Source organism: Lonchura striata, chromosome 2, assembly GCF_046129695.1.
Source record: "Lonchura striata isolate bLonStr1 chromosome 2, bLonStr1.mat, whole genome shotgun sequence".
NCBI lineage: Eukaryota > Metazoa > Chordata > Aves > Passeriformes > Estrildidae > Lonchura > Lonchura striata.
This window is the reverse complement of record NC_134604.1, coordinates 117,088-141,581: the sequence shown is the minus strand read 5'-3', so window position 1 is coordinate 141,581 and position 24,494 is coordinate 117,088. Positions and strand designations below refer to the sequence as shown.

The 24,494-nt window shown below is 41.2% G+C and overlaps 2 protein-coding genes across 4 annotated transcripts in view; one reads left to right on the top strand and one right to left on the bottom strand.

Moving 5' to 3' along the window:
• The window catches only part of FILIP1L (filamin A interacting protein 1 like), a 182,711-nt gene extending 167,849 nt beyond the window's left edge, over nucleotides 1-14,862 (bottom strand). The window contains exon 1 of one of the 2 annotated variants that reach the window (XM_021545501.3): nucleotides 14,618-14,862. The gene's annotated coding sequence lies outside the window, so the exon portion shown is untranslated. The remainder of the gene's footprint in view (nucleotides 1-14,617) is intronic. The other variant, XM_021545499.3, reaches the window with a different exon arrangement.
• The window catches only part of CMSS1 (cms1 ribosomal small subunit homolog), a 216,048-nt gene that overhangs the window by 169,679 nt on the left and 21,875 nt on the right, over nucleotides 1-24,494 (top strand). The gene's annotated exons all lie outside the window — the stretch shown is intronic.

The following is a 24,494-nucleotide window of genomic DNA, read 5'->3' as shown; positions in this document are numbered from 1 at the left end:
GGGCAGTGAAAGGGACATGACTTGAGTGAGGGTGATGATGGGCTCAGTCTTAAGCAGTCACAGCCAGTGTTGACCAGGGATGTGTGATGAAAGCGTTCATAATAGGTATCTGTGCTCTGAAATACAGACCTTGAAAAAGTAAATTTAGCTACCCCAAGACACATGCACTGGCTCTACCCTGGTGCTTATTTCAGAATGGATGCTGTTCTGTATTTGAGTACATGCATGCAAAGTGTTTGAAAAGAGGCTTAGAAACAAGCAGGATCCCTTACCACACCCTGTCATTGGCTTTTTTTCTGTTTAATTTGGAAAATACAAAATCTGCTTTTATAAAGATCCTTGCTCTGCTAGCAAATGTGTGTCACCCACCAGTTTGCTCCCTCCTGATTCAATGCTGGGAAAAATTTAGAAGAAAGAATGGAATAAATCATTCAAATTGCTATGTTTTGCAGTGCCTGCCTAGCCAGATGAGTAGTTTTCTGAGCTCTGGGGTTGAACATGCTTACTTGCCTACAAATTTGTGTCCAGTGGTTGACTGTGAGTCTCGGTGGATACTTTTCCCATGGTTGAGGAATTTGCTGGGATGCTACCCTCTCTCTGGGATTGCACATGCCAGCCTCGCCTTTCACAAAGATAATTATAGAAATGCCTTCCTGCCTGTTTTCACAAAACTTGTAAGAACTTGCAGGAATTTGCTTTTTCCAGCTTTTTGTCAAACCTTGGCTCAATGGCTGTGGGCCAAGACAGAAACTCTGGGATCAACGCACAGACACAGACATACCCACAGACATACTGTGGTTGTCATGCATAAATCTTGATTCCCTAAGAAGCAAAGAAAAGGAGTGTGCAGTGGGAACCATACTGTGAGACAAGCAGTCACCAAGAGTGTCCTGAGAAATGGGGATATTACACATACACGGGGATATTATACATAAAAAGCAGGGGGTGGGAGGAGTACAGCATCTTCTCCTTCCCTGCCTGTTTGAGCTTCCCTCTTTCTGTGCCACCAGCACTATAGGGGATGCTTGGTGGCTTTTGTTTTCTTTTGTGATGTAACTTGTAACCCAAGTTCAGCACTTGGAGAAACAACCTTATAAGCAGTGAGAGACAGGGAGGATTTGCCCTATTTAACCACAAAAAGATTTCAGAAAAAAGAGAAATATGGTACTATTTCTAGTAACCCTAAGGGAAATACAGTAACTGCAAGCATAAAGACACAGGATTTGAGAGGAACAAAGGCTGTTCAAAGGTATGTTTCCCACTCTGGTGGTAATTCACTCCCTGAAAATAACGAGCAGTTACATGTAACACTTCCCAAGTTTGGGAGAAGCATAATTCAGTCTTGCCTATCCAGCACATGAAAAATAATGAGATATAGAGACACATAAATAAGCAGAAAAGCCACACATAGGCTTGCAGATGTTTTACCACATCAGTGAGATTTGCATACTGTTCTTTGTGTTGTGATTTAACTTGGCATGTGATTTGGGGAAGATCATCTTCCCGTGCTCTGGCATATTTTAGTCTCACTAGAGACTATGGCTGCCCTCTGAAATCTCACTCTACTTGTAGAGATGTTGGCTTTTTCTTCTGATGAGCTTTGTAGCATTTTTCCAGTATATATACAGAAGGTGCTGGGAAAAGAATTGTATTTTGTAGTTTCAGGGCATAGTTTGGGTTTTATTAGATTCTCAGTCTCAGACTTAGAATGAAGAACTAAGGGTTTAATATTTAGGGTCCTAGCTCATGGTATAGGATGAGTTGGGGTACCAAAAAAGCTTTTCAGATATGGAGGTAAACCTGAGGAAGCAGGAGAAGAGTCAGGCGTGGAAGTGCAATGGTGTTTCTCAGAAACAGCCTCACTGTCAGCACAATGACTCATGTCATGCTGTTAGGAAACAGCATCTCAGGGTCTGAAATAGAGCTCAGGTTTACAGGAAGGCCCTAGATGGCTTTCAGCTTGAGTATGGGATCTGCTTTCATGATGATAGTCTGGTGTATGGCAGTTCTAGAATGAGAGGTTTATGGACGTGTGATAATTTACTCTGTTATGTACTAATAGACTCACTTCCCTTTGTGCAAATGAACCTTAAAGGGGACAATATAATCATGTTAGTAATTGCTTTAGCTGAGAGAAGTAATAGTGTTCTTTCCTATATCTTCAGATGCTCAACAGTTCTTGTGAGAAAATCCACTTCTGAGGCTAAAACTTCCCTGCATATACCAGCATTTCTTTATTTTTTGGCTTTTCTGAGAATAGAAGATTTCAGCCACACTACAGCAATGAAAGAAGAATGAAATGGGATTTTCTTTGTCCCCAGAAATGTTGGTTTTAAATGTCCTTTCAGCTGAGTGGATGAAACTGTAAAATCAGGATGTGACAGTGATGCTCTAGAATTCTCCAGGGGTGTCTGAGCTTGACTTCATGGTTTCATGCAGTTTTTTGTGGCTGATACAGAGTTGATGAAGCAGACTTTTCCAGTTCATTTTTTCTGAAGCACACAGCTAAGGAAAGATTGAGTACAGAAGCATCTGCAGCTAATTTAGCAGCATAATCCAAGGAAGAATATTGCTGCAAATTGCTGGCATGGTTGGTGGCCAGGCCAGAGAAGAATCTTCTGTGTGGCTGTCAAAATCAAGGTACTTCAGTCTCTTGTACTCATATTTAAACTGAAGGAGATACAGCACTTTTCTAGAGTTTTCCAGTGGTCTGAAATGGCAGATAATAGATCAAGAGTGAGGTGTTGCTTCTCCTTCCCCTTTTCCTTGGTCACCCCCAGGAAGTTTTTTAATTGAAGGAAGGTAATTAGTAGAGCAAAGTATTTTGCCAACAACATTTAACATTGGCATGACAGCCAAATCCTCAGCACTTTCCTCAAGCACCTCACAGTCTAAATGGGCAATTGAAGGTGGTTTCCTGGTAAAAGTCATGTCCAAACTGGTGAGGAGAGTACAGAGAGTAGCTGATGTCTGAAGAGAAATGTGATGGTTGTTTTTGGTTAATTTTGTTCTTAAGCTCTTTCCAAGAAAAGACCTGGCTGCCATTGCAGCTCTGATTTTTCTTATCTCATTCCTTCCCTTCTGCTGGCCCATGTTTGAGTGATGGGATATGACCCCTCTTGCATTATTCCTGTCTCACTTTATAGTTCTCATATGTCTCTCTATTTCCTTCCTAATTTTTGTCATGATGTTTAAAAAAACAAAAAAAAAAACCAAACAAACAAACAAAAAAAAAAAAACAGAATTCTTTGATGGCACCACATGGGCAGAAGAATGTCTGGAGGATCATGTAATTCAGTCTACACAATGCTTGGACCTCAGCCATTCTCTGAGTTCATTGCTTACATGACCTCTAAATATTTATTTTTGAAATGGGTTTATAAATTGCTACAGTTGATTAAAAGACTCCTGAAAAATGTGGCTTTTTCTACACACGTGCAGAATGGTAGTTGTTTTTAACAAAACAAGACAACAAAAAAAGCAAACAACTTGTTTAGTTTTGCATGAGGTATCAGATCTATGCAAACCTATATGTTGTTTATTCTTTAAATCTGGTGGGTAGAAGCTGAACAACCAATATATATTCAGAATGACTATAACCTTGGCAGCAGCTCTGAACCCATGTATCAACATTTCTAACATGAGATGCAACTGTAATTTTCTTTCAACACATTGATTGTAACCTTTTGAATTGTAGAAAACTCTCCCACTTGCTAGGAAAGGCTCATTTCCTGATTTAGGGGCTCAAAAACTGTTTGGAAATAACTTTTTACCCCAGAGTGCAATGCTTTTATTTTAAAATAGTGCTTCTTCACATGTAATTTTGACACAGTAGAGACCCCTGAGTTTCTTGAGAGGATAAGATATGCAAGATAGGTGTGTCTTAATATGCCTGTTCATAAACCAGCTTACTGCTGGACTGCAGCTTGAAATGCAAAATTGGTCAAAGAAACAAATTTCTGATGGAAAATTAGCTACAGTAGTTAGTGCTCTTTGGATTTTATGGAGTTAATCTGCCTGTCAAGCCATGTTTTTGTAATGCACCAGTCTGTGCCATGTCTACACAACCATGAGAACATCTCTGAGATGGTTAAAGGTTTCAAAAGCTCTGTAAGTCAGTAAAAATCCATTTCTTCCCCTTTTTTGTGCAATTTGCCATCAATTTCTTTAAGATCACTTCTAAGAAGGGCTGATGAATATGAATCTTTTCTGCTACCCCTTATAAACATGTTCTTAAGTTCAAGATTAGATGTTGTGTCTCAATTTGGTTGTATTTCAGTAGCAATGAGCTATTTTATTTACAGCATTAGCAGCTGTGAGGTATCTCTTGTCTGTAATGCTCCACAGCTGATGAAAAGAACCATAGAAATTGTTGAACCTTAGAACAAAGAACATGAAGCACTTCTTAGAGGTACATTTTAAGGAATTGTTGAGTACAGTAGTTTTCTTTAGTGTCCATTCCTGTGCTCTGAGAGGTGTGCTGCCCTGTCTTCCACTGGCTGCAAAGTCTGGGCATCTCCTTCTGTTGGTCTGATAAAGACAGTCCTTATGTAATCCATCCAAAAAAACCTCAAATGTATGGGTTGTTGGGGCCACGTCCTTGTGTGAGAGAGAGTGGCACAGTCATTTTGTAAAGCAGAGGATAAAGAAAGGAGTGTGTTGCTCCTGGACTGCAGAGCCATGAAGTGGCATACGAATCCCAGGCAGTTACTTTGACACTGCATAGGGAAAAGGAGAGGGGAAGGATTCTGAATCCTTAAGAAATATTTCTTCTTGATATACATGCAGAGATCCCATTTCCTTGTGCTGAGCTGGAGACAGCTGCTATTCCTCCAGACACTGAGGAAGCTGGGCGTCAGCAGTGTCTGCTCCAGATAAGATTAATAAAGTATTGATTGGTGGGAATGGAGCCTGATCTGCTGGGATGCCACAGCAAGCACTCCTCGTGAGGAGCAGCAGCTGCCTGCCTTGGCCTCCTGAGAGGAGCCACAAGAACCATCCCAGACAGGCTGGGATTGACTCCTGCTCCTTCTGCAGCCGAGCTGCTCACACCTTGTAGCAGACTGTGTTGAATGCAGCACAGATCTATGGATGTGTGATCATGTCCAATTCCTGGCTCTGTACACTTCAAAACTCTCTTAGAAAAATGACCCCACAACTGAACACAAGAATATAGTAGAAGGAACTTTTCTTTACCCTTGTATAGCAGACTACAAGTATGCTTAAATACATGCTAATACAAGTCTTGACCAACAAACCAGAACACCAGCAGTTTTTTGAATTAAAATCCTCTGCAGTCACTTCTGCTTCCCCTTTTCAATTTGGAAGTTGAGAATTGTTTGATCTCTTGAATATTTTCTGTGTTGTATGCAGGTTGGAGGCTTTTGTCCCGTCTCTTTTTTTGTTAGCCAGAGAATTGTTCAGAGCCGTGGAGTGACAGAACTTGGTAGGCTCGAGCTCTTTTGGGCTCCCTTCTGAGGTTCTGGCTATGCAAACTTGCAGTTTTTAGGGTTGGCCCAAGGTGAAGTGCACCTTGTTATTTACCTTTCCACATCCTTGGATGCAATTAAAAGATATGGCATGAGTGAAGAATAAAAAACTAGGAGGGGAATTCTAGATCACTTGAGGCAGCGGCATGTAAGTGTTGGTACTTTCACACTTTCCTGGTGCAGGGTTCCCAATCCTGGTGCTTAACCTGAGGCAGGGAGAGCAATAGCAGCTGCTCCTTTCCTGCTGGCTTGAACACGGTGTAAGTGGTGGCCCAGTGGGTGTTAAATACATCACTCAAGCTCTTCTGAAACCTGAACTAAATACTCAGCTGGTTGCCCAGTGTGAAACAAAAAACCAAAAAAAAACCAAAAAAACAAAACAAAACAAAAAAAAAACCCCAAACCAAAAAGACTGATGCTTGCAAATCTGTGCAGACTGCTGCTCCACATAAAAAGTCACATTCTGTGCTCTGTTCTACAGTAATAATCTGATGCTTTTTCGTTGTTTAGGTTTATAGTCCTAAAGCTCTTCAAGCATTGGTTTCACAATTACTGCTATGCATGAATGGCTGCTTTCCAACTTGGAATAACTTTGCATGCTCCACGGAATGCCTTTAGCTATACCCAATTATGTGATTTCTTACTGTAACAAATTATTACTGTAACTGTTGGGATAATGACAACTGTAAAATAGAATATCTGTGGTACTGTTGGGTTAGCAGAAGCAAACAGAAAAAAATGAACTAGGTGCCTTGCTAGCGATGTGAGCATAGGTCTGTACCTCGCCTGTTGTCAAAGGAAATCCATTATCATTCTCTTGAATCACATTTACTTCATTGCTCCTGCACAGAAGTGAGAGGTGCTTTTTTTATCCTGCACAGAACAGTTTCACCCTGGAAAACTAATCTAATTCATACTTTGTTTTAATTGGGTTGGGTTTTGTCAACTTTATGGATACACTGGGATTAAGGGACATGTGAATTAGCTTCTCTTTCTTTCTCCTAGCCTCTTCAGTGCTTGTCTTTTCAAAAGATTTAGGAAACAACACTGAAGAGCTGGCAGAGTTGGGCTGCATTTGGCCTGGTGGTGTAGCAGGGAGGGACTTGGTACCCCTTCCCAGGATAGGAGCTGCCAGGAGCAAGTGTTTGCACCCCTGTGTGACAGTGCCTCTAGCAGGGACCAAGGAACCACGGCTGTCCAGACCCTGAGCAGGGGTGCAGCAGCTCACCCTGCTGAGAAGGGGAGAGGGAGAAAACAAAGCATTTTCTACATGATAACAAGAACTGTTCTGCCTCAGAATTAGAGCTCCACATCTCTTGCCATCATTTGCTTTCCTGCCACCACTGCCACTGTCAGTGGTATGTGCTGGCTGCCCTTATCTTGCATTTAGCCCTTTCTGCTTGAATACTATCTTCACAGGTTTTCTTGGTGCTTTCACATTGTCTGGATCTTTTTCTGGTTTTTACATGCCTCTTGGAGGAAGATTTGGTATCTACTACTGCTGCTGGATGGGGACAGTGTGTAGCCACCTCTGCAGGTGACCTTTCACTGATACTGGGGACTGCAGTGTCTCACTAGAAGCAAGGAGAGTACTGGGCAGGTTAATATTTTCATTTCCATACAGTAGCAAAACAGTGGTGATTTAATGATGCAGAGGAGAATGCACAGGAAAATGTATGTGTTTTCTGAATTTAAACATATAAATTACATCATCTTATGGGTCTTACGATGCATTAGCTCAAAACTTGCTTAATTTGGGAGCTGATTCTTTGTTTGCCATGTATTTCTGTGCATGTTTTGTCAGACTTTAAGCATGACTCCCTTAAGCCTGGATTATACAGAAAATGTATATGACGCTGCATCATGTGTTGAACCCTGAACATCCTGCTTTTATCTTGTCGTGTTATATTATTATGCTAGTTCACTGCTGAACTTTTAAACCAAATGCTACAGTGGCTCATCTTTATTATAATAGAGACCTATTTTGAATTTAAAATGCTTTATCAATACAAATAAACCCCCCTCTTTTGTAATTAGGAGTGTCTTTCTTCTTTTTATTTAATGCAAGTATTGAAGAGTTATTTGATTTCTGCTGCTATATTTGGCATTCCACAGCCACATGATTTTAGTGATGTATGGTTGAAATGTCTTTTGAAAGCCTCTATAATAAGAATAGAAGAGAAATTAGATTATCTCTGAGACTTAAAAGAATGGTTGAAGAATTTATTAGTGCAATGTTAAAGTATACTATAAAATGAGTCATGTTAGTCTCCAAATCGATCTGGGATATCTGGGGATTCGGAGTGCCGTACTACTTGGATTAATTAAAATGTAGTCAGCTAAAACCTTCACTATAATCAAAATTGTTCCCCAAGGTTATACCTTCAATACAGTCCTGGTGTAGCCTTCCAGTCCTGACCTTTGCTGAGCTAAGTAATTAGTTCAGTGTAAAACAAAAACAAAAGGATAAAATGATCATGACAGTACTTAATGTATTGTTTGGGGTTTTTTATTGTTATGCTTGGACTCTGCTGTCATTCTGCCATTCTTTCTGCTCCCAAAGACAAACAGTGAGAGACAAAGTATCTCTGATCTGAGGGTTATGCTGTTTCCCATATTGTAAGACATGGAATATTTTACAGTTGCTGTTTTCTGTAACTTTGGCTGAGGCGCTGATCTCCCTCTGCAGATGTGGTGTCTATCTCATCCCTGTTGTGCTGTGGGTAGTGTTCTGCCACACAGGGGTTTCCTTATCAGCAGTCCTGTAGTGAATCAGCAAGGCAGGGTCTGAAAGAAGAGCTCGCTCCCATTATGAGAATTCGCACAGGATCCCAGAGCACATCTGCCTTCCGAGGCTGTCTCCGGAGCTCGGCTTCAGGCCCTAGATAAAGCACTGCTTCTGTCCCACCCACCCCGTGTATGTTCTGGCCCAGCTTTGCAGGGTCTGTCAGCAGCTTGTACTCGAGCTGGATGCTGTAGTGAAACTCTCTGGATAAGGCTAACCCTTATCTTTCTCTTGTGTCATGTCAGGGGCGCTCTCCCAGAGGCTGCTGAATAGCAAAGACATGACAAAGAAGCTTTTGATTGTGGCCGTCAGTACTGGAAGCTGGAGATTGTAACTCAGAATCAAAATGCATCCAGCTTGTGGCTGGATAGAGTGATAGAGTTGTGGCTCTGATAGAGTGATCTCCAGGTTTGTTCTTCATATTAATGATCTGAATGCAACTGGTTTGGATCCTCAAAAATACTTTTAAAAACACTCTTGCTTTTTCAAGTGTCAGAGAAAGGGATTTCGTGTCCTTTCTGCCAAAATATAACAAAGAACTATCACATTCTCCTGTAGCACTTCCAGACTCCCACAGAACTTTACATATGTTATTTAGGTTCCAGCAAACCCCATTAAGGGATATTTTTACATCTTTTTTTTCTTTTTTTTTTTACTGCAGTAAGACAAACAGGTGGAAGAAGTGCTAGGGGTTTGCTAAAGGCTAAGCAGTCCCTCTCAATGCATCAATGCATGTTCCCAATCTCTTTAGTATAACAAAGCACATACATGCACCTGACTTCCATCCAAATAAATCCTCTGGAACTCCCTCCTCTGACCACGTGCACTGGGCATTTACACCCAGGAAACACAGCTCGTCTGTGTAGTACTTCATCAACAATTGTAAAATAGAATACTGACCACTTAGTATGTACCATAGCTTTGCACTTTTAATAATAGAAATGTCTTCAGTGTTAGCAGCTCTATTAAAGTGACACGTCACAGGAGAGTGCAGTAGGAAAGAGTCTAGCTGTGCCTTCTGCAGTGATCACTTCATGCCCTGCACTGTTTGATGAAGCCTGGCATTTCTTCTTTCTGCTTCAGTGTCAAGGAGCAAACTTGATGAGAAACCCACCTTGTACATTTATGACAGGGAAGTCAAAAATGGAGGAATATCCAGGCTCCCAAAGAGATTTGTGAAATTCTTTGCCCACATAAGGAGCCAATCTCTGGGAAAATTCAATAAACCTATAATTAGACTTCATGGTCTGCACCTCAGCTGAAGTCAGATGAAAGTTAGTGTAAGGGGGAACAAAGGCTCTGGTTTTCCTCCTTCAAGAGCCTCAAGTTGCAGAAAAGGTCGTATAATTTCAACCTCTTGGTGTCTACTTGTCTGTGTTGAGAAACTCCATCACAGCCTGGTTGTCTCCTTCTCAGTGGGCTGGTGCTGGTGGGTGGGTGAATGTACAGCAAGGAATGTACAGCCCCTTGGCTTGGCTGAGTGAGAGGAACTGCAGAGCAGCAGCAGGTGCTTGAGCACACGAGCCCTGACGCATCATCTCAACCCTTCATTTTTCTCATCTCCTGACAAGCTCATCCTGCACAGTCTCACTTTCTTCCCAAGTGGGACTTCCTTGCTGTCCCCCTCTTCCAGGCAGGTGTTGTGAGACAGGACATACATCAAGCTGTACTGGATGACTTCCCTAGGCGTTGTGTTAGCAGAGGAAAGCGCAGTGACAGGAAGAGTGGCTGCTGCTCATTTGCTATTTAAATTGAGTGTTCTTAGAAGCAGACAAGATGGTGTAAAATGCCTATTTTTACTGTACTTTGTGCATGATTTTTAAATTGTTTCTTTAGGGAGAGTATCTCAATTATTTGACATCCATTTAAAGGGTTTTTTTCCGCCTTCATTCTTATGTTCATCCACAATATTATTTGTGATTAAGAAAAGTGCATGAGGACTGTGCTAAAATAGAAGCATGTTGTAAATAATGATTTTCATTTTTTTGCAGCGTTATTTGTGCTAGGGATTGGACTCTGTTCTCCTATTAAAGTGAATGCCTGCAGATAGATGGGTATACTAAAGAGCTGGTTATGAGTGAAAAGTGAGAAAGTTCTCCAAGGATTTCTTCTAACAGGACTATGTTTCATTTTATGTAAAATTGTAATTTACTGTTTTGCAGCTGTCTATGTGTCATTTCACTCTCTGGTGTTTGACACAGAAGAACTCAAGTGTTGTTGGATTTCCTTCTTGGCATTTTAGCATTAGGAGTCGTCACTGTGAATTTGATGCAATTGAAAGAACTTAGGCATATGTAATGGAAGATAAGAAATTTGTGTCAGTTTTCTATAACACAGATTTTAACTGTTTCTTCCTGCATAGCTTAATGCCACACTGTATAGGTGGGATTGTCATTGAAAATTGTCTTAGAGTTGACAGCCTTCATCTTCTCACATGAATGGGTTGTATATCCATCCTGAATATTCACCAAAGTAAGGACTGAGAGCCAGAAAATTGTACTGAGTGGGAGCACAAAGTTGTCAGGGCTAGAAGTAGGGCACTGGGTGTCTGCCTGCAGTTTTCCTGAGTTCAGAGCTGGCATTTTCAGCTGCCAAGCAGTGTGGTACTGTAGGCCTGAAGAGTACCTCACTGGTCCAGTGCATCACTTGTCCTGTGTCTTACTGTGCTTAGTTGTACACATGAAGATTTATTGTGCTTTGAGTAGACAACACTCAATTTGCCACAGTTAAAAGTGATATTCTGTAATGCAAACAGCGCTGGAGATCTTTCTGTCAGTCCCCATACTTGTATCAGACTGAAAGAAAATGCAGATGATGAGTCTATTCCTCTCCTCAGTGCAGACTGTTTTCTGCAAAGAGATCACTCTACCAGCAGGGCACCCTATGAAAAACTTGTGTTGTTGGGGCTTTTTCCTTCCTATTTTTGAAAGATGGATTTCTGAAAGCAGTCAGACAACAGTTGGGGTTATGTGCCTGGTTGTGAGTGTGAACTTTGATTTCTTTCCCTGTCCTTATTACGTATAAGTCTCAGGGGAAAGTACTGTTTAGCTGAATGACTATAATTATTTAATTAATTGCTTAATTATAGCTTTGGGATTTTTCCATGTCTATAAGTATCTCTCTTTCCTATACAGCATATATTGGCATATTATCATCCATCCCTTCCTGGAAAGTATATTCAGAAGTTGTGGCAATAGTCACTAAAGGTTTTGAAAGAAAATTTCACTGCAGGATTTAAGGCAGACCTCCTTCAGCAGTTGTAGGCACCTGTCTTCATATCGAGTTCTGTGCTCCTCCCTTATGCAGGTATGCACACAGAGCTGCACCCAAGTACTCACAGACTGACTCCAAGTGCTACCTTTACCCTTCTCATGCTCTTCCAAGCCCCTTTTGGGTGTCCCTGCCTTGATGCCAGCTGCAGCACCAGCTGTGTGTTGATGGTGGGGGATGGAGGTGAGTCTTGGGTCCTGCAGGTTGACTGCAGGGCCATGTAGCATTGGTGCTGTGGCACCTAGCAGGACCTCTTGTTAAAGATCCTTGTTTCAGTGTGAGTTGAGGTATGCTTTGCCTCTCCCCAGAATCCCAGCTTGTTTCTGTCTATTCAGCTTGGCAGAGAGGGAGTTGTTTGTCATTTGGTTGCACCAGAAGAAAGCCCCCGAGGCAGAAGGTAAATACAGAGAGGGGAGCAGGGCATCTGCCTGCTGGTGGGACTTGTCCCCCTGGCGCTGGTGGGATTTACCCATCTGGCTCTGGTCCTGCTTACACCTGTCAGCTGAGAGGGACAGTGCCAAGGCAAGGAGTGAGTGAATGTCCTCTTGGAGCTTTGCCTGTCCAGCTGGCAGCATACATCATCAGCCAAGCTTTCCCTTCCTCCTCCTCCTTGGACATGTCATCCAGTATGTATGGCCATGCCCTCCCACCACAAGGGAGGAAGGTGGGTTTCAGCCCCATCACCTCCTCTTAACAGAAATGAAGGGGTTCAGTCTTCCTTTCTTTCTTACATGAGAAGAGAAAAAAATAGATTTCCTCCTTTTTATTTACTATTTTTAGGGGTTTTTTACTCGTATGGTGGTCTCCACTAGAATGGGCATATTGTGCCCATTGGAGACCATGCCTTAGCAAGACAAAGCTAGCTCACGGTAGTGGAATTTTTTAATGGAGTTTCATGAGGAGAAAATAGGAAGAGGAAGAACCCACCAAGTAAGATTGGCTCTAGAAAGAGGTTAGAAGCAGACTGAGGTTTGTCTACCTTAGATATGAGGCCTGTGCACTCAGATGTGCTTCTTTCTAGCTTCTTCTGGTAATGCCATGCCCATATTGGTCATCATACTGCCATTTTCCAAAGCTGTTGTCCTGTCATCCCTGTGTCAACAAACCTCCCACCAGTTGGGGTGACAGACACATTGTAGGCTCAGCTCCTGTGGGGAGGGTGTGGTGACCCTTCAACACAAGCCAGTGCCTGTCTGCCGTCACTGTCTGCAGTGACACAGCAGAGCCTGTCCATCTGCCAGGGGGTGTTGGGACTGCTGCAGCAGTAAGCTCAGGCACAGCACTACTGCTTTTTTTAAGCCAACCCTACATCCCTGATATCTTTAATATTGATGAGGGAGTAAGTAATATTTTCCTACATGCAAATGGAGAATAATCCCCCAAAGTGTCACAAAAATGAAGTTGATTCATTAAGCAATAACTTTAGGCAAAACCTGAACATTTAAAATTTATAAACATGTATTTTCCCCCTTTTCTATCAGTGTATAACTACTGTTTATAAAAGACTGTTCAAATCTTAGACTGCACTAGATTATTTTATACTGCAACGCCTTTTACTTGCTGATAAATTTGATAAATGCATTTGCAGTGCTTCAGTAACCCTCCTTTAACAGCCTCTTCTTCAAATTCTTGCAATATAAACCTTCTGGATGAATCTGAGTTACCACATGCAACACAACCCAAGTTGGTTCCATGGCATGCTACCATAATTTTCATTTGTTAAAGACTCTTAGAACTGCTAGGAAGGTATTTTGTGTGGAATGGATGTTGTGTATTACTTCTGTCGAATAAACTTAACACTCAAGACTCAAAGCATAAATTACTAAGCAAATTCAGAAGCAAAGGATGAGAAAATCTTATACATAGTTGAGAGTAAGCAAAATGAGAAGTTTTCAGCAGATAATACTTTTGACAACTTAGAATGTTTTACAGCCTGATGCATGTCATTATTTGACCAGCAGCTAGATTAAAAAAAAACAATCTGAAATAAGTACAGGAATTCACTCAGTCACCTTAGCTGAACTCACAGTGACTGCTCTTGCTCTTTGCTGAATTTTAATCCAGAATCCATCTGCCTTTCTTCAGCTGCTTCTGCTAAGGCTTTATATAGTGATTATGTTGTGAAGAATGTTTTGGTACTGTCCCATCAGTGTTTGGACCTTTGGATCAAGTGGACCTTCCTACCCAATTTTTTCATATCACCATTCCTGTGGTCTTGCTGTGGTCATGTTGCATTAGAAAGTGTGTGTGTGTGCCAGTGCTAAATCCATGGCTCCAGAGTGTCTTTACATGACAGCATTCTCCTCATGTTGGATCCACACTACGGTATCATAATGGCCATGTGACCTGAAGTGGGTTAGGATCTCCTAACAGACAGGTATGCAATGATGTATTCTGTCCAGAGTTTTTTTTCCCTTAAGAATCACAAGAGTTTAAAATGATGCTGAGGAAAATTGTTGAGCCATATTTGTTTTTAAAAAGAGAAGCAATACAGAACCAGTGTATAGCATACAGTGGAAAGGAAACTAAATACAATATGATCTGTAATGCTGCCTGTACTCTGGACCTGAGTGACTTTGGAACTATAAAGGGATTTGAGCACATGTTAATTCATTCTTCTTTTTTCCTATATCTATGCCATTTGCAGCAAGCCCTATATTGCAAACTTGCTGTCATGCTTGCTCATATTGTGCAAATAATGTGGCTGAAACATCACTCAGCATATCTAAATGCATGCCTGTATATGTAATCATGTGCATATAGCCACACATTTGGGGTTCTCTCATTTTTAGGGTGATACAATCTGTTGGCTTGGCTGTGTGCTTTTTGCAGTAACTTAAGCAGGTAAAAATCTGGTAGTATATATTCTATTACACATGCTGATACTCTTTTATTTTCCCATTTCTTATAGACAGTGATAATGGGAATTGATATTTTTACATGGAGAATTTCATTATGCAAAAATACCCTTAATGCTGACATGCAAAACTGGTGTAGCAGAAGAAGCATATCTGATCCGAATCATTAATTGAGCTGTAATTATAATGACAGTACAAAAATGAAGCAAACTTACCTTAGCTCAGGAGAGTCTTTTTGCTCTATCCCAGGCAGTTTCCTCCCTTTATTCAACTGAAAAGGGAAAATCCACTTAAATAAAGAAAGATAAGGACTAGAAAAGTGGGTGATTTAAGGAGTTGTCATCTGAACTGCTGATCCACTTGTTTTTAGCAAATTGCAAAAAACCTCGATCCAGCAGTAGCTCAGAGCGACTTCGCTAATCTCGTGTGTTCTGTGGGCTGAGAATCTGCAAGAATAAACCTGAGACGGTGCTGCAAGAGAGAGACAGTGGGGGGGACCTTGGCAGAGAGTTGGACCAAACTCTAAATATAGCCCAACCCACATTCTGTGCAATTCTCTTCATACTCTGAGGGCAGATGACCTTGTCGGAAAACTGACCTCCCGGTATGTGCCCCTCTTCGTAGAGAACATCTAAGGGAACAGGACTGCAGCATAAAGAAAAGCAATCCACCATCTGCTTGCAGCGAATGAATTTAGGTATGGGTGCTTATTTTCCTGGTAGTTAGAACTGATTGACTCATAATGTGCTTTAGTTGATCATTTAAACAAATGAGCTGCATGTCTGTTCACAAAAGGCCTGTGCAGATGAGAGATCACATTGTGATTGTTAATCTTAAAGAGAAAGCACTGACATAGATGACAAGCCCAATGCCTTTCCTCCTCTCAAAAACCTTAATGTAGCAGAGTGTGCAGTATTGCCCTAAATGCTTCTCACTATAAAAAATTACCCCTCCTTTTACTTGCTCTTATAATAAGTACGACTTTTTGGAAAAGTGAGTTATATCCACAAATGTGTATTATAGTACTGTATACATTTGGATGCTCGCATAGCTTAAAAGGGGAGGAGAACCTGAATATGAGAGATCAAACTGCAGAGGAATGTGAAGTATATGCAGGGGAGGAGGAAGCAAAGAATAAGAGGAATAGAAACGTAACCCTTGTGCTAGGGAACTGGTTTTCAACAGATGTTTTATAATCTGGGGAATTTGCCACTCTAACTCTGTGTGGCAACATGTCAGGGTATTTTGTTCTTAGCCTGAAGGAGAGTTTAACTTGATATGAGTCAACCTGATACTCTGTCAAATGGAGATCTGATACTTCTATGTCGTATGAAAGCTTCTAAATAAAAAAAGCTGCAGAAATCAGAGCAGCTCAAAATGTCAACTTTCATTTTATGTGTAAAGATGGGTAGGAGAGCTGGGATAAAACTGTTTGCAGCACTGTTCTTCAGTGGGATATATTATTTGGTGGTGACATCTATCTAGTGCATGCTACATGATATGTATGCGTGCAGTTTTCCATGTACAGAGAAAACCTGAGAAAAAACAGGACTGTGATAACTGCATACTACAGATGTGTGCATCTGCAAAATATCCATGAGCCAAAAAGGTGGGAATGGTATCAGTAGTCAGTAAAGTAGCAATATGTCTCTGTGAACAATAATTTATGCTGTTAAGTTTTTGTGAAGGGTGCTATATATTCTTTTAATTGCAGCCTACTATTTCTGGCAAGTTCCACTGTGTAATTTTATCATGATCTATAGACTTAAAGTACACAGTATCTCTGCGTTACCCTCAGAGCAAGAACTGCAGCTGTGAGCCACAGCTGCTTCCCAATGCAGAGAGCAGTAAAACAGCACTAATCACTGGCAGTATTAAGGGAGACATCACATCTGGGACCATTCCTGGCTAAAACTTGCTCATAGTCAGACCTAGGCTAGACCCCACCCATTAAGTAGTCTTATGGATTTATCCACCTTCATCTTTCCTCCCAGTTTACCTATTTCTTCCCCATTAACACAAATAAATATTTGTCAGAAGTTAATATTCTAACAAATAAAGAATGCTGGTGCTTGATTTTGAAGATAACCTCAAAAAGGAACAAGTCCACCTCCAGATAGGTGTATATTGAGCAGCACTGTGTAAGTAGTGAAACTCTGAACATACAGGTCACCAACATCACTAAACATGGATAGCATTGTGCTCCCTGTGCTCCAGGGTGGTACCCTCATGAGAGCCACCCCAACCCTACCAGTTATAGCTCCACAGTGCCACTGCCAGTTCTTCCCCTCTCTCTATATGGGGTATTGTGCCAGGGTATTGAATTCACCACAGACCCTTTCCTTCAGACCAGGAAGGTGATGAGGATAAAGGAGGGAATATATACTCCTCCTCAGAATGAGGAGTATACTTTTCACCCTCTTTTTCACCAACTTTTCACCCTCTGCAGCAAACAGCAGCTTCCATACATGATGGATGGGTCTTAGAAAAAGAAGGAGTCACAGTGCTTGGTGGGTGTTAAAGGCATAGTCATACTTCGGCAGGAACTGGGCCAGGCACTTCTCCCATGGGAATATTGTAGAGAAGGAAGGATTTCTTGCTCATATAAATAATACACTGGTTGGCTTTGGGCAGGGAGTTAATCTCTAGGGAGGCTTTTATAGAGTGGTGCTGTTCGTGTGTACAGGGCTTTAAATGTTGTGTGACCAACCCCAGTGATGCAAACTTCCTGGAAGAAGGGGGAAAAGGCTTTAAAAGTGGTTGTATGTGTTCATCAAGATGGATGGAAAAGTGTTTGGTTTTACAGCTGTATACACTCAAGTTTTCTTTGGATGACTAATTTTTCTGCCTGCAACATGAAGAGGAAAATGCAATAGAGAGTCTGGCTGTAGCTTGTGCCTAGCTTCTCCTGAGCTCTTAACTCGTGTTTTCCTTATGATTCTGAATGGGTTTTCTGCATATTTGTTGACAGTTTTTAACTGCCCAGCTTTCTTTGGTAGCATTTCCTAAGGAATGAGTTGGGTCTGACTTTTCCAGAGCCCAGGCAGTTTCCTGTCCCAGATGCCTGTGTTGGGTTTGAGACTTATTTCTAGCCAGGCTCATGGGATTCTCCCTCAATACAGTTAAACATTCTGTAACTGTTATGTGTGAGCTGATTTTTCTTTTGATTAACCCCAAACTCCTAGACATTTGTAGTTGTTTAAATATCCCATGTTTAAAAATCCCATTAACAAGGTGAGATTATGAACCATAATGGCTCAGACAGTTACCAGTGTGGTCAGCTGTATCCTGGCTTGCCTTGTTCCTCTGCTTTTCAGAGTTGGATAGCGTTGTCTTATGAGCATAAACTGTTGCACAGGATTGCTGGCACCCTTTTGAGTGGTTTTAAACTGACTGTGTGGTGTGCAATGTGTGGCATCCATCAGAAAGAGAAGCTGTTTTTACAAGGTTAACATTCATAATGTTCATCCAGTAGATTTGAAGATAGCCAAAACCCCATGCTACTTAAACAAAACAGTCTCCCACTTCCCCATCTCTCTAGAAATAAGTTTTTGAATTAAATTTGGAGTTATAAGGAGATTATTTGAAGTTTCAGCATGAAGCATTTTAAGAGAACAAAAGAAAAAGAGTAGATTGAAGTGATTTGTTGGTGTTATCTCAGCCTTCACTCATGATACCATTGGTTCAAAGAACAGAAGTGATTTGTAACCTGTGCTGAAGCCTGTGATTGCTCTTTTTTGGCAAGCTCATAATGAAGAAATTAAATTGGATGGCAAACAGTAAAAGGACCTGTCATGTCAAGTCTTCATGTTTGTCCTTTGCTTACCATGGGTTTTAAAACTCCAGTGACTAAATGAATAGTGAGGTCTCTCTGCTTTCCTTGGTGAAGCTGTTTTCCATTGTCCAAGGCATAAGTGGGATACTCAGCCTTTACCTAGCAGGTGAAAAAGTTATTCTTATTAGAAGGGGAGTGGCCTACTATTTTTTATCTCTGGTCAGTCTTGTTTCTGTCAAATTATGAGGGCAAGGTTGTGGCTATACTACAAGCTGGGCCTAGGCTCAATCATATAAAATTTATTCTCCTGTGCTTGCATATATACAACAGAGAATTTCCCCAGTCTTATTCTCTGATATGCCCTGTATTTTGTCTCTTAATTCACTCCCAGTCAGCAAGTCATGTCAGAAATTAGTTTGGAAGTGCCTATTTTGAATATTAAAGGAAAAGTGTTAAAAAAGGGGGAAATGTAATTGTTAGAAATGTATTGTGGGAAATCCTTTGCATTGCAGATCGCTATGTCTGTGATTAAAAAAACCATTTTTTATCATATCAGAGTATATTGAAATTTAACTTGATATTATTCCATTAAGACCTATTCTTTTTTGCTTGAATGGACAGTGATTTTAAGTTATCCATCGGAGTAAAGAAGAGTAACCTAAACTGAATATCCTGTCACAGGATTTGTCAGGCAAAAATAGTTGTTTGTGTTAGATATGCTTTTCAAACTGGCCCGGGAAAGGGTTTGCATTTCCAGAAGAATACTGTCTTTGACTTTGTCGTACAAGCTTTTGCCAGTCCTTAGGAGCTATTTTAGGGAATTCCTTCAGAGTGGCTTGGGCCTGGCTGGAATGTGGAGAAGTTTGTGCTATCTGAATGTTACCTGTGGGTGAACTGCAGCTCATTTGGATCTCTGCTAGGACCGTGTCCCTTCGTGCTGAGTCCCACACCGGGTGGCCCTCAGGTGTGCCTCACAAGCACACTTGGAAATACTTGCTTTCAAATGCCTTGGCAGGTAAAGTCTGCAGTTTGAGGCATCCTCACAGACATCAAAACTTACTGCTGTGCTGGCATGCGCCTGTTTTGGGAAAGGGCTCCTTAGTTTGTAGGGATTGGAAGGCAAAAGCGCCCAGACAGGGGGACTGTGGGTGGTGGGAGGATGGAGCACTGGCACCGTGTGTAATTCCCATGGAGGATGTCTCAGCCTGAGCCCAGAGGCAGCTCTGTCCTCCGGTGCAGCAGGCTGGTAAAGTCAGAGGAATGGCTGCCAACTGCTGAGAACCTGCAGCAGAGCTTTCTGTGCAGATCTGTGCATCCTAGTGACAATAACAATACCAGTGCATTCAGTGTTCCCTCTTTAGTTCTAAATGGTCAAAATACCAAATATTTTAAGGCCTTATGAATGAAGGCCTTTCATTTGATTCATGTGCCCTTTTTGCAAAAACTAAACTGCAAAAATTGCCTAAGTTTTCCATTAAACCGTAATATTATATCTTCTGATACAACTAAATACTGTATTTTAATTTCTTGTGAATATATGTTCTTGTATTGATTTCTAAGACTAGATCTTGTCTTATTCTACTGCTTTAAATTATTTACCTAATCCTTAGTCAAAGAGGTAAAGGACGTGTTTTGTTGTTTGGGGATTTTTTTCTGTAATGTGTCATCTAGATTTCTCAGTTGTGCCACTTACTGCATTTGATGCATGCTTGTGATGGGGAGAATTGCTTATTTTTCTTGAGTTGCCAGGGGACCCTTTCTAATTTAGCCAGGGCAATCTGAGAAAAGAAAAGGGTGCTGACATTGTCGTAGCTATTTTTAATGCATTGGTAGTGTGGTGATCTTCCCAAGGACAGATTGCATTTTTAATCTCATTTACTAGAAATTTCTAAAGTGTTGACATGATAAATAGCCAGCAACTGGTCTGAAGAACCATATTAATAATAAAATCTTCATTCTTAGCCATTCTGTGGTCTGGAAGTCCTCAATAGAGCTTCATAGCTATTGCTTGGCCAGTTGGCTTTACACCATGGACTCCAGGGTATCTGAGCTATTATTAGGCTTCTCAACAGGAAAAAATCAAAGCTGTCCACTGCCTATAGAGAGGGAATTTAGGGAGGCTTGACCTGGTGAACATGAAAGAGACCCTCCTTTTGGAGTTATCTGTGCTGGTGACACACAGCTGAGTAATTTGGGATTTGTCCAGGAGATGGCTGGGGCTGTGTGAAGTGCTGAATTCTGTACCTCCTTCTCCCACTGCTATGTAGAACCTTTCCCTTTTGTCAGGGAAGCATGTTAATCCTTTTTTCTTGGTTAAGCAGCCCAGCAGCCAGGCCTGCTGCACTGAAGAGAGCTCATGTGTTGTTTGGGTGCTGGTGGGCGGCGAGGCAGGACCTGCCTGAGCCCTGTGTCCTCTGCTGCCTCGTGAGTGGTACCCTAGGGGTGAGCTGTCAAATACTGTCACTTTTAGCCCAGCTACTGTGGTCAGCACAGCTCTGCTGGCAGCAGGAGCCCTCTCAGCTGAGCAAGGATGAACAGGGACTTGGGAGCCAAATTTGGTGACAGCTGTTACAGTTTACAGAAATTTAATTGACCTTGCACTATGTGTACCTGATGGGACGTGCAGGAGAGATGCAGTGAGAAAAGTTCCAAGTTGTGCATTGACCTGGAGATTACTTCATCTCATTCACTGAAGATTGAGGCCAGTTTTTAATAGCAAAACTGAGCATAATTTTTTTTTCTCTGCCCCTCTTCTCCCTTCCTCCCAAAGAAAAATAGCAATTAAGAAAGGTCTCAAGATGTGCCCAACACACTTGACATTTTAATTGGCATCAAATGTGTTTCAATCCACTGAATTTTGAGGTGAGGGCACTCAAAATATTTTGCCCCAGATTAATGAACACAGAACGGTACAATTTAATCAACCAGTAAATAAAAATACCAGTTACAAATCAGCCTGAAATTAATCCATCATAGCACACCCAAACTGAACTATGCCCACTTACAGAGTAATAAGAACATAATTTCCTGTAACATATCTGAAACTAGAAAGAGAGCATAACAAATAAAAAACCTGTTTCCAGAGTGTATGAACTTTGTTAAAAATTAGGAAACAGAGGCTTTATTTAAAATCTGGTTTCAGATAGGAGACAGTTTTAGAACAGGCAGAGAAGGATGGAAATCAGAAATGGGTAAATGGGTGGGGGAGCATAATAAATTTTGTGCAAACTTTGTTCTCATGTAATTCTAGTACTGATACATAGCCCTGATGAAAGCATAAGGGAAAAAAAACCATGGATTTCTGACCCAGAGTATGTCTGACTGTGGGCAGATACATCAAATAAAAGTTGAGGGATTCTCCCTTGTGGGCATGTAAAACAGGTCCCCTCCAAATTTTGTCACAGAGATTAATTTAGTGGTAATAATTGAACTTGTCTTGTACTGGCCTCTGCCCCTGAGAGCCTTTTGGACTCTGATCAAGCCTCATCTTGCTTATCTCCAGAACAAAAAAAAAAAAAAAAAAAAAAACAAACCCAAACCAAAACAAAAAAGCGTCTAACAGAAATTATTCTCTCACTTATCTTTGGGTACGTATGCAAAACAACATATTTCTGTTCCAAGTTTTCTTTTTAATTACATGTTGGTTCTTCCTACATTATGACAAGTTCTAAGAACCTTGCCTCCTTCCTCTCTCAAAAAGCTCCTTTTGTTTTCTTCATATTCCTGTCTTGTAACAAGCTTCCCATGGCTCGCATAATTTCTATGAGCTGCATTTATCTTTATTTCAGTTGTAGGCTGGCTTGAACCACAAGCTGCATTTCCCAAAGAATTTTAAGATTATTTTCAGTTGTAACTTTTTATTTATTTTGGGGCGTTTGGAAGTGTCCTGCCTAGAAGATTTTCACTTTTTCAGTCATCCTTTGTTCTTACAGGAATTAATTATTTATGTATAACTCCTATTTTATTGATTTCAGAGTAGAAACGTGGCATGTAAAGGTCAGAAGTCTTAGTAACGGTGAATCAAGCTAGCAAATGCAAATTTGTATGTACCGGCTATTTTGTATGAACAAAATTGCATTCACATCAAAGCACATGTCATTGCATGCTATATTCATTAAGGTTTTGTTTGCCTTTAAAAATACCATAGTAAATAATGAAAAAATATTAATTTTCTGTGAATATATTAGTTAACAAAGGTGATTATTAAAGTGAGCCTGTTAAATTATTTAAATATCTCTGTACTTTTTTAAGTGAATGTGTATAACCATGCAGATGTGTAGGTATTAATACGAGTGTTTACATGTGTGTAATTAGTACACATATTGATGTACTTAGACTACATGCATATGATGGTACTAAATTTGAAAGAAGTTAGAAACCAGTGCACTGGATGACTTTAAACAGTGATTGGTCTTTGTGTGTGTGTGTGTGTGTGTACATGTGTGAAGCAGAAATGGCTTTTTCCATTTTTACACAGTTCAAACTAAGATCAAATATAAATACTTCATGACTGGGAAGCCTGTTAGTATATGCCATGCTGCTGATGTAATAATGCAATACCAAAACACAGGGAGAGTTGTGGAATTGCCGTATCTTTTTCTCTATTGAGAGCGTTTTGTGACTGTTCTGATGCCTTGGCCGACCTCGTGGCTGCGTCAGAGCCGTAAGACTCGGGGAAGCAGAGGCAGAGAACTGCTGTGCTCAGCAGCAGCACCCTGCAAGCAGCGTGTCCTGTCAGCGCCTGCCTGCCCGCTCCTTTGCACCTCAAGCCACAAGAAAGTCCGCTTTGTACTAATCAATTAGGTTCTGCATTTTCACCAGTTTATTATTAAGGAAGGATTTGTGAATTCTCCTGTTCTGGCAGAGAGAGGTCTCCAGGGAAGCTCAATGCCTCAAAGCAGGGCAAGCAGCGCTGGTCTGTTACAGACATGCTTGTGATCCCTGAGCTTCTGCGTTGATCTGCATCACACTTTGATTTATTTTGTGAGTAACCCCACTGACATCAAGGTAACTATTTTCAGAGAAAGGTACTCAGTTTAATGTGAGCATGGTTGGCAGAGTCTGGCCTGTGGTACTTTGATGCCTGCAACAAAATGCTCCTGTCATCACAGGAGCTGACATGGTGTCACAAACAATTACAGTTTGAGATGAGCTGCTGTCCTGACTGGGATGTGGGTGATTGTTTCTGGAATAGATAGAAAGTTCTCCAGTTGTATGAAATAAAGATGCTCAGGTACTGCAGAAAGATGCTCAAATTTGAACTGATGTTTGTTGAGACTGAGTCTGTGCCCTCTTCTCTCACTTCTTGCGGAGAGCAGAGGACATTGCACCATGAAGTGCTGTCCAAAACTCAAATGAGCAGTGAACAGGTGGTACATTGTCAGGCTATTTCAGATCATGGAAACCATTTGTCCAGTTTTAGATTGCTATTGCTAGCAGCATGTCTTTCAGTTGTGAGAAAGAGAAGAAGTTATTTAAGACTTACATGACTCCTGTTGCCTTTCAGAGCATGCCAAGTGGGATTTCAGAAGGAATGCTTGCAGATCGCAGGCAGCTTCCCCTGAATCTATTTGATGCAATTCTCATTTATTTTCAATGTGAAACATTGGAAAGAGCTCACACAGCAGTTCAGTTCATGCACAAATTCATTTTGGAGTGGGTGTTTGGGGCTCAAGCGCAGTGAGCAAGAGGGATGAAAAGGCAATTCTGATTTCTTCGATGTACTTCATTTATATAATCTCTCCACAGCCTGCTTCAATGCAGTGTGTCCAAGACCCCAAGGGTGTGGAGCTGGTGTGTGTTAAAGTTGGTCACTTTCAGTATCTCTGGAGTCAGGGCAAATGAGACAGAAGTCAGTGATGGGTCCTTAAATACAGAAGCTGCCTTACCAAAATACAGCACAATAAATGTACCAGAGGAATGGTGATGCACAGGGCAACAAGGCCATGGTAATGGCCAGTGGTAACACTGAATTACCAAGACACCTTTTGAACTTTCTGGAGTATGCTGAATGATGTGATTTTTCAGCTTCTTCTAACTAAGTGTTGTCTGGAGTATGCTGAATGATGTGATTTTTCAGCTTCTTCTAACTAAGTGTTGTATCTGAGATTCCAGAGTGGCTGGGGGACGTAAGTGCTCAGTGATTTCGGAGAGGAGTAGGCAGGAAAGGTCTGCTGCTGTGCAGGGACAGGAGCACTTGGACACCCTCAAGAGAAAGATAATTGTTCTGTACTGTAAGGAAAAGCTTTTCCCACTAGCTTTGAGCTTTCTTTGTGCCCTGTTCACCTGCTGCCATGTGTTGGGGGGTGCAGGACTAG